We start from the raw sequence: 8,629 nt of genomic DNA on the forward strand, positions 1-8,629 counted from the left end.
GTAAAAAAAAAAGAAACTGACCGAATCTATTATAACATATGGACTTTCAAGCTATGGAAAAACATGCAAAACTTATCTAGATCCAAAGTTTGCAATACAAATACGTATTTTAAAAGCAATTGATCCTGAGAAATTTAAATTACAATATAAATAGTACTACATAAAAATATTTGCATGTTTTAAATTATACCTATACAAGAGAAAGTACAACTAGCAGTATTGAATGAAAACTAATTTATAGAAATTACGTTAAAACAATTGAAACTCATATATTCAATACGTAGAAAATTAAAACAAATATTTCATGATTACCTAAATACAATAATCTTTATTGGTAAAAACATTAGAATAATAATTCCAAATTTAATAAACTTGGTACCAGCTGCACTTCTCAATGAGATAATTAAAAACAATATTAAATTAAAATGAAAAAAATATTACATAAATAAAACAATTATAAAACGTCGAAAACAGGTTTCTGGTAATATGGCCTGGCGTTGATGTTTCACTTTCTTTGTTACGTTTTACGTGCAATGGCTATAGGTAATGTTATTTTATCTTAGTATGTTATTGGCCTTAGTATATAAGTTAATTGTGTAAATCTGTTGGACTTCCTGGTGGACAGAAAAACTGTGTCCAGTTTGTGTTTCCACTACACTGTTATAAACTTCTTTTTTATTTCTGACTATGTATACAATAGATAAAGAAATGAGTTTTGTTGTGGCCAACCACTTCTTTTGAGTGTTAACTACTATGCCAAAGTCAGTAGTACCTGCTTTGCTAAATTTGACTTCGGGCTGGTAACAATAAGCAATGATAGTTCTCCTGGGGGCGTCCAATTAAGCATTCGGCGTCAATTGCGTATTGTTAAGTCCTTTGCAGTCCTGCCTTGTTGCGGTTCTCGCAGGTTCGCTTCAGGTTCTCGCTTTTCTTGAGTTTTTTCTGGGCAGTCATTCCTTTGATGTTCCCCTGCGCAGTGCGAACACACTTACTTGTCTCTCGCAACATATTTTAGTGTGGCCATAGGCCTGTTGCACAAGGGACGTTTGATTATCTACCCACACTCTTTGGAGATCAATGTGAAGCCTCTCCGCCTATGTTAGAGCCATCCACATCCTCGGGGAGACCTGTACTATAACGTGGCATTCATGTGGATTTCTAGTATTTTGTCTGTGCTTTTTGGTCATAGTCCAGTATTTCTCTTGTATGTGTTTGGTCAATTACTTATTCCACGTTTTCATGGTTTGTTAATGTCATATTAACAAGCCATATTAACGGATTGGCGAAAAGACTTAGTTCTGCAGCTTACGTGGTTAAAAAGATTCGCTCACTAACTGATGTCGATACAGCTAGACTTGTTTGCTTTAGTTACTTTCACAGCTTAATGACTTATGGCTTATTATTATGGGGTCATACTGATGATGTCGAAACTATTTTCATCCTGCAGAAGAGAGCTATTCGTGCACTCTATAATTTAAAATGTAGGGAATCGCTGTGAGATAAATTCAACGAAATTAATATACTTACCTATCCCTCGCAATATATTTATGAAAATATTATGTATGTATACAAAAATAGTGATAAATTTACCAGAATACAACGTACGCATAATGTTAACACTCGGAACAAACGCAGGTTGCAATTTCCGCGTACTCACTAAAGTTAGTAATTCTTTTTTGGGAAAAGGTATACTTTTATTATTTATTATTAAGGGATAAAATCTCAGAGGCTTTTTTATCTCTGCCTTTTAATAAATTTAAGAAATGTATTCAAGAAAAGCTGTGTAGAAAGGCTCACTATAAAGTTATGTATTTAGTAGTATTTAATTAAAGGAAATCTCTCACGTTTAAGGCCTTTTTTCACGAAATAACTAATAAATAAAATTATTAGTTATTTAGGCTAAGGTGAGAGTTTCAATCTAAAGGAAAGTAATGTATTAGAAGGCGATTTTGTAAACGATTGTAATTCAAAATAGTCAAATAAAAGTGGATGGAAAGTTATGCAGTAGCAATTCCTGCGAACACAGTAGATCGCTGAAAATACATTACATTTTCATAATTACATTTCAGAGACTGAAATGTAATTAATTTTGACCATAGAGGCTTCCTTCATATTGGTGGGTGGGCTTATATGGTTTGCCTGTTTTTTATTCAATGTAACTTAATTTAAAATATTTATTCCTGGTTAATACCGATAAGTTATTTTGATGAATTCAGTTCTTACCACTGGCTACTCAAAATAAAATATTTTATAGATTGGCATTTCAGTTCATTACAACAAACTTAACATATGAAATCTGGGCGGTTAGATAGTGACGCATTTTCTACCCTAAACAATATCTTTTTCTCCAGAGTTGAACCACCTGGGAATTGAGATAAAACCATTTAACAACAGGCGTGACCCATGATGACACGTGACCGCCATGGGAATTTGTACGTGGGTAAAACTGGGTAATGTTTAGAACTGGCCAATTAGAAACATTGCTAATGAAAACTTTTTTGAATTTCAATTTTAGAACTCTCTTGTTACACGTGAAAATGACCGTAATGCGAGAAATTTATGATGATTTATTATGACTTTCGTTGTGGTAAGCCCACAACAAAACTATGATAGACTGCGATTAGCATTTCTTAATGAAGCCCGTCTCGTGCCACTTACAATTGGTGAAACGAGTTTTTAGGTTCGTTTGGTTTATGTTGATTGGTCCTTATTTGGTTAAAATAAAACTTCCTAATAATTCGTTGAGAAGAGGTGAAGATGGAATGTGGAAATGTGTTTAATTTTTAAAACTGTAGATTTATATACAAAAATTATCCTACACTGGCCACTAGTGGTAACATGTGGTACCAAGATGCGAAGGGTGCGTAGACGATAAAATCGAGGCGCGGCAAAAAGTTGTCCTTTTCTGCGCGCAAACGTCGAAGGGTACGAACGTGTTCTTCTCAGAACAGTTCGGGAGTGTTTTTGTCCGGGGTGCATACACCGTGCCTTTTTCAAGGCGCGTAACAGCCCCTCCGCTTCCTCCAAGTCCTGTGCACGGCCGGGCCTCCTAGTAGGCACGTATTGGGGAGTAGGTACGCCAACTACTCTCTAGCAACCGGCTAAACACAGGTCCACTGTTGGACGGGTCCTGTCACATCCGTAGGGGCTCTTATACCCAATCTCCTACGGGCTGGTTAGGTCGGTGACAAACCACACCTCCGCTATCACCAGCGGAGACACACCACATTGTAGGGCAAAATCACTAGCTTAGGTACTCACCTCACTTAGGCAAACTAGGTACACACACCCGTCGTCAACCTGTTGGCTTCCCGCCTTCAGAATGGCGTCCGGGGATCCACCCCCTGACATAAGAAGAATTCTGCTCTTTCTCCAAGAGCGCTTCCCCGACGCATTGCGGGCTTTTAACGAGTCCGTAACCGCGGATTCACCGCGTTCGCCGTCGCCATCGCCGCGTAAGGCGAAGAAAAATGCCTCCGGGAAGGCATCTCGACCCGTTACCCGATCTCGCTCGCGCTCGCGCTCACCACTCCCTGAAGTGGGAAGCGCCAGCGATGAGGAGACGGGACAAAATTCACGCCCCTCTTCGGTCATGTCGACCCAATCCGCTCCGGCGGTAACAGATGACGAAGCCGCATTAATCTCATCTTCCGAAAGCGACGGCTTTCAAACCGTCGGTCGGAAGAAAAAGCGTTCGGCCAACGGCGGTCCCCCCGCCAAAAGGCCCACTCAAGCCGCCAACCCTCCGAAGAGGGATATTAGTTCCCTATTACCGGGAAAACCTGCGCCCCCCGCCCCCGCGGACCGCATTAAAACCCCCCCGCCCGTATACGTTAGGGACAAGGGTGCCTGGCCGGCCCTTTCCAAAATTCTCGACACAAAGTCGATAAATTACAAGGCCCGAACGCTCAGGGATAACCTTTGCGTTCAGGTCTTTTCATCCGACCACCATAGATTTTTAACTTCATACCTTCGCTCTGAAGGTATCGGTGGCCACACCTTCCCCCTACCCGAGGAGCGCGTCCTAAGGGTAGTCATTAAGGGCATCCCAAAGGAAATAGACTCCGGGATAGTCCAATCGGACCTTGTCGAGCAGGGATACCCCGTAAGGGATGTATTCCGCATGCTCAAGAGAACAACTAAAGAAGAGTACGACATGGTACTCGTTGTCCTCGATCCCACCCCGAGTGGGAAAAAGATATTTAGCCTGAGAGAGTGTTGCAAGCTCTCGGGGCTGAGGGTTGAAACCCCCCTCAAACATTCCTTCACACGACAGTGTCACCGCTGTCAACTCTACGGGCATGCGGCCCGTAACTGTTTCGCTAGGGCACGGTGCGTAAAGTGCCTAGGCGACCACGGCACGGCGGACTGCAAAAGAACGCTTCCGTGCGCTGAACCACCGGCGTGCGTGCTTTGCGGGCAACAGGGCCACCCAGCGAATTATCGTGGGTGCCCTCGTGCCCCCAAGGCGCATAAGCCGGCGTCTGGGCGCACGGCGGGGCGCGATGCGGTCCGTCGTGGCGCGGGAGCAAAGCCCACGTACGCGCCGGCCCCACCTCCTAAGAATAGTGCTTGGACCAAGCCCCCCGTTACGGAGGGCCCTCCCCAGCTCACGTCAGAGGCCTTCCCGCCTCTGCCAACAAAATCGGCAGCCGTGAAGCCTTTCCAGGCGCCGGCGCCGACCCCCGTCATAACGGCGAGGCCCACACGCAAGGTGAGCCCTCCGGCTAAAGCCCTCAGCCACACGGCGGAGGCCGCCGCGGAATCAGAAAAGGTCCGCGACGCCTTAAATCTCGCGTTTAGCATCGTAGACGCGTTAGACATAGACGCTCTTGTCGCCTTCTCCGAGGCTTTCAAATCCGCCAATAACGCGGAAGACAAGAAGCAACTTGTAATCGAGCACGTCCAGCTCCTTAAGTCCGTGCGACAATTTGCAGACTCCACCACACCGCAATAGCTACGACCACGTCTAGGATCAAGGCTCGATCACTGTCCGTAGTGACTTTTAATGCAAACGGTTTCAAGCCGCAGGCAGATTTGGTTCGAGATTTCCTCGTTCGCCACCAAATAGATATTTTCCTAGTACAGGAATCTTTCCTCAAGCCCAGCGTTCACGCTCCCAGATTCGCGAATTACAACGTAGTGCGAAACGACCGACCTACGGCGAAAGGCGGTACGCTCATTTATTATAGACGAGCGCTTCACTGCTCGCCGTTAGACCCGCCCTCCCTTACCAACATAGAGTGCTCTGTGTTGCGCGTAGCCATGACCGGCCATCAGCCGATTATTATCGCGTCGGTGTACCTCCCTCCCGCCAAGGACATACTAGAGAGCGATCTCAGAACCCTGTTTGCGATGGGCCCCTCGGTCTTATTAGTCGGGGATCTCAATAGCAAACACGGGGACTGGAATAGTTCAAAACAAAACCCTAATGGGTTAGCCCTCAATAGGCTTATAGACGTGCTCAATTTCAACGTCATTGCCCCCATACAACCGACTCGCCGTGGCATAACAGGCAACGGCCTTCTCTCAACGGACGTCATAGACGTAGCGGTTTTACGTAACGTGGCACTACAGCCGCGAAGCGTAGAGACGTTACACGAGTTAGACTCGGACCACTTCCCGGTTCACTTTGAATTCGGCCCTCCTAACACTCGAGAGAAGAGGTTCAAGTCCATTGTCGACTGGCAGAAGTTAGACGAGGCCCTCAAGCCCGCCGACACCTCTGCCCTCCCAAATGTCCCCGACAATTTAGTCTCGTCCGCTCACGCGTTAGACGCGATCTCCTCGGTCACTAATCACATTCAGACCAAGGTCGCCGAGTCGTCCCGGAAGGTCCCAGATGAGTTCGCTCAACGCTGGGAGCTTCCCCCGGACGCGAGGCGTCTATTGACCGAGAAGAACGCGGCGACTCGCGCCTTCGCCAGAGCACCGACCGACGAAAACCGCAGAGCACTCCGCGTCTCGCAGCGCCGAGTCAAAGAGCGCATGCGGGAAATTAGAAACGAACGCTGGGACCGTCTTACCAGCGAATTGTCACCTTCGCACACGGCCTATTGGTCTCTCGCGCGTTCCCTAAAAACCGACACGGTGGCGTCCATGCCCCCTCTCAAGCGTCCAAATCTGCCTGACGCATTCGACGACGACGAAAAAGCCGAGTGCTTAGCCGTCAACCTAGTGGAGCAGTGCACCCCGTATCTCGATCATAGCGACCCGGCGCACGTGGAACACGTGAACCGCGAGGTCGAACGCATCGTAGCACTGCCCCTCCCTCCCGAGCCGCTCCCTCCTACGTCGATCGCCGAGGTCAAAACTCTAATAAAGAGTTCACTGCCTCGTAAATCTCCAGGTCTCGACGCCATCTCGAACAAGGTCCTCCGGTGCCTCCCGCCCCATCTGATATGCCTACTAGTGTCCATTTTCAATTGCCTCCTTGAAAACTGCACCTTCCCGGCGCAGTGGAAAGAGGCCATTGTCATTGGTATTCACAAACCAGGCAAACCCCGTAACAACCCCACCAGTTACCGCCCTATCAGCCTTCTCAATACGCTTAGCAAGCTTTACGAGAAGGTACTTAAAAAGCGCCTCCTAGACTTTGCCCTAGATAAGGGGCTCATTCCCGATGAGCAGTTTGGCTTCAGGCCGGCCCACTCGTGCGTTCATCAAGTCCATCGAATCACGGAGCACATCCTCTCCGGGATGAATAGCTCCCTGAAACCGAGAGCCACGGGTGCGCTCTTCTTCGACATAGAGAAAGCTTTCGACAAGGTCTGGCACAACGGCTTGGTTTACAAGCTCTACCACCTTAATGTGCCACTAAGACTCGTGCGTATCGTACACGACTTCTTGTCCGACCGCTCAATGCGCTATCGCGTAGAAGGAACGTTATCGTCTCCTCGCCCCATCATGGCCGGAGTCCCTCAGGGCTCGGTCCTCTCGCCCCTTCTGTTCACGCTGTATACCGGCGACATCCCTAGGGCTCCCAATGTGGAGCTAGCCCTCTATGCCGATGACACCGATCTCTATACCACCCATAAAGATAGAGGTGTCATTGTGGACAGACTCCAGACCGCTACCACGTCGTTAGGCGAATGGTTTCGGAAATGGGGCTTCCAAATAAATCCCGAGAAAAGCGTAGCAGTTCTCTTTGCCAGGGGCAACCCCGGTGCTATCGCTAGGGATAAATTTCACCTCAAGACAGAGGTAACCCTATACGGGCAAGCCATTCCATGGCAAAAGTCCGTTAAATATCTAGGAGTCACGCTCGATAGCGGCATGTCTTTCCGAAAGCACATAGCCGCCGTTCGCAAGAAGGCACATTTTGTCCTCTCTCGCCTTCATTTCCTCCTAAATAAAAGGAGTCAAATGTCTCTTAGACACAAGGTCACCCTGTACAAGGCCTGCATCCGACCGTGCATGACATACGCTAGCGTAGTCTTTGCGCATTGTGCCCCCTCCTATATACACCGACTACAGGTGCTTCAGTCGCGATTCATGAGAATCGCGACCGGTGCGCCCTTCTATGTGAGAAACGTCGATCTCCACCATGACCTGGAGCTCCCTACCATAGCCCAATGGATGAAGTTGGCGTCCACACGCCACTTTGACAAGGCTAAACACCATCCCAATCCGCTGGTGCGTAATAGCATCAACTATTACCCCTTCCCGACAAAAAAGGCTCGTAGGAGGCCCCGACACATACTAACGGATCCGGACGATCCAATTACTGTAGCAAACAATAAATTAAATGCCGCCCGCGCGGCCAATAATAAAAATAGCCAATCACAGTTTAGGGTAAAAAACCGCCTTCACCGGGGAAGGCGAGGACCTTTACTTCGCACTTCGCTCACTACAGTGAGCTTCCGTCCTGCCCTTCAGGCGATTGACCGCCCCGCGACGGCCCAAGCCGAGGTTCGAGTCTCACAGGAGACGCCCTTGCGCTAGCCGCGGGATAAAACGCCATTCTGGCCGAGCTACGCTCGCCAAAACAGCCCGAGCTGAGCTGTAAAGGCCCTTAAGGCCAACAGAGAGATTCCATTCTCAAAAAAAAAAAAAAAAAACAAAAAAATCAGAACAGTTCGATATCGTGGTCTAACGATAACGCCAATTAACTGTTCTTTTCAGAACAAATTATTGTTTCATGACGATAACGTTTACAACTGTCCTTGTCAGGACACATCACTGTTTCATTACGACACGTACTAATAATCACCTACAAGTTTAAGCGTGGACGTAGCAATCTCAGCGACTACTGAAGATAACTAAAGATAAAATTCGAGTTATTTGCTTTACGAGCCCTGAAGATGCGATGAAAGCGTACGAAAATGCCATAGAAGAGACCCCTAAGGAAGAATGGGCCCACTGCTTTTCTCAGTGGTTCCATCGAATGCGATGATGTGTAGAGGAACGGAGATTACTTCGATAAACAATAAAGGTATTGGCAACTTTCTACATTAAGCCGTTTTTCATTTTCTAAACATTTTCAGTGTTACCTAGGTATGAGAACGACCCTAACAAGTGACCATTTCCACAAACTGGTTTTGCTTTACTGATGCTTGTCGCAAAGAGACTCAAGTCTCAAGCATCAGGTCAAGTTAGTGTTATTGAATTTCTTGATGATAAACAAATA

Source organism: Pieris brassicae, chromosome 2 (genome assembly GCF_905147105.1).
Source record: "Pieris brassicae chromosome 2, ilPieBrab1.1, whole genome shotgun sequence".
Lineage (NCBI taxonomy): Eukaryota > Metazoa > Arthropoda > Insecta > Lepidoptera > Pieridae > Pieris > Pieris brassicae.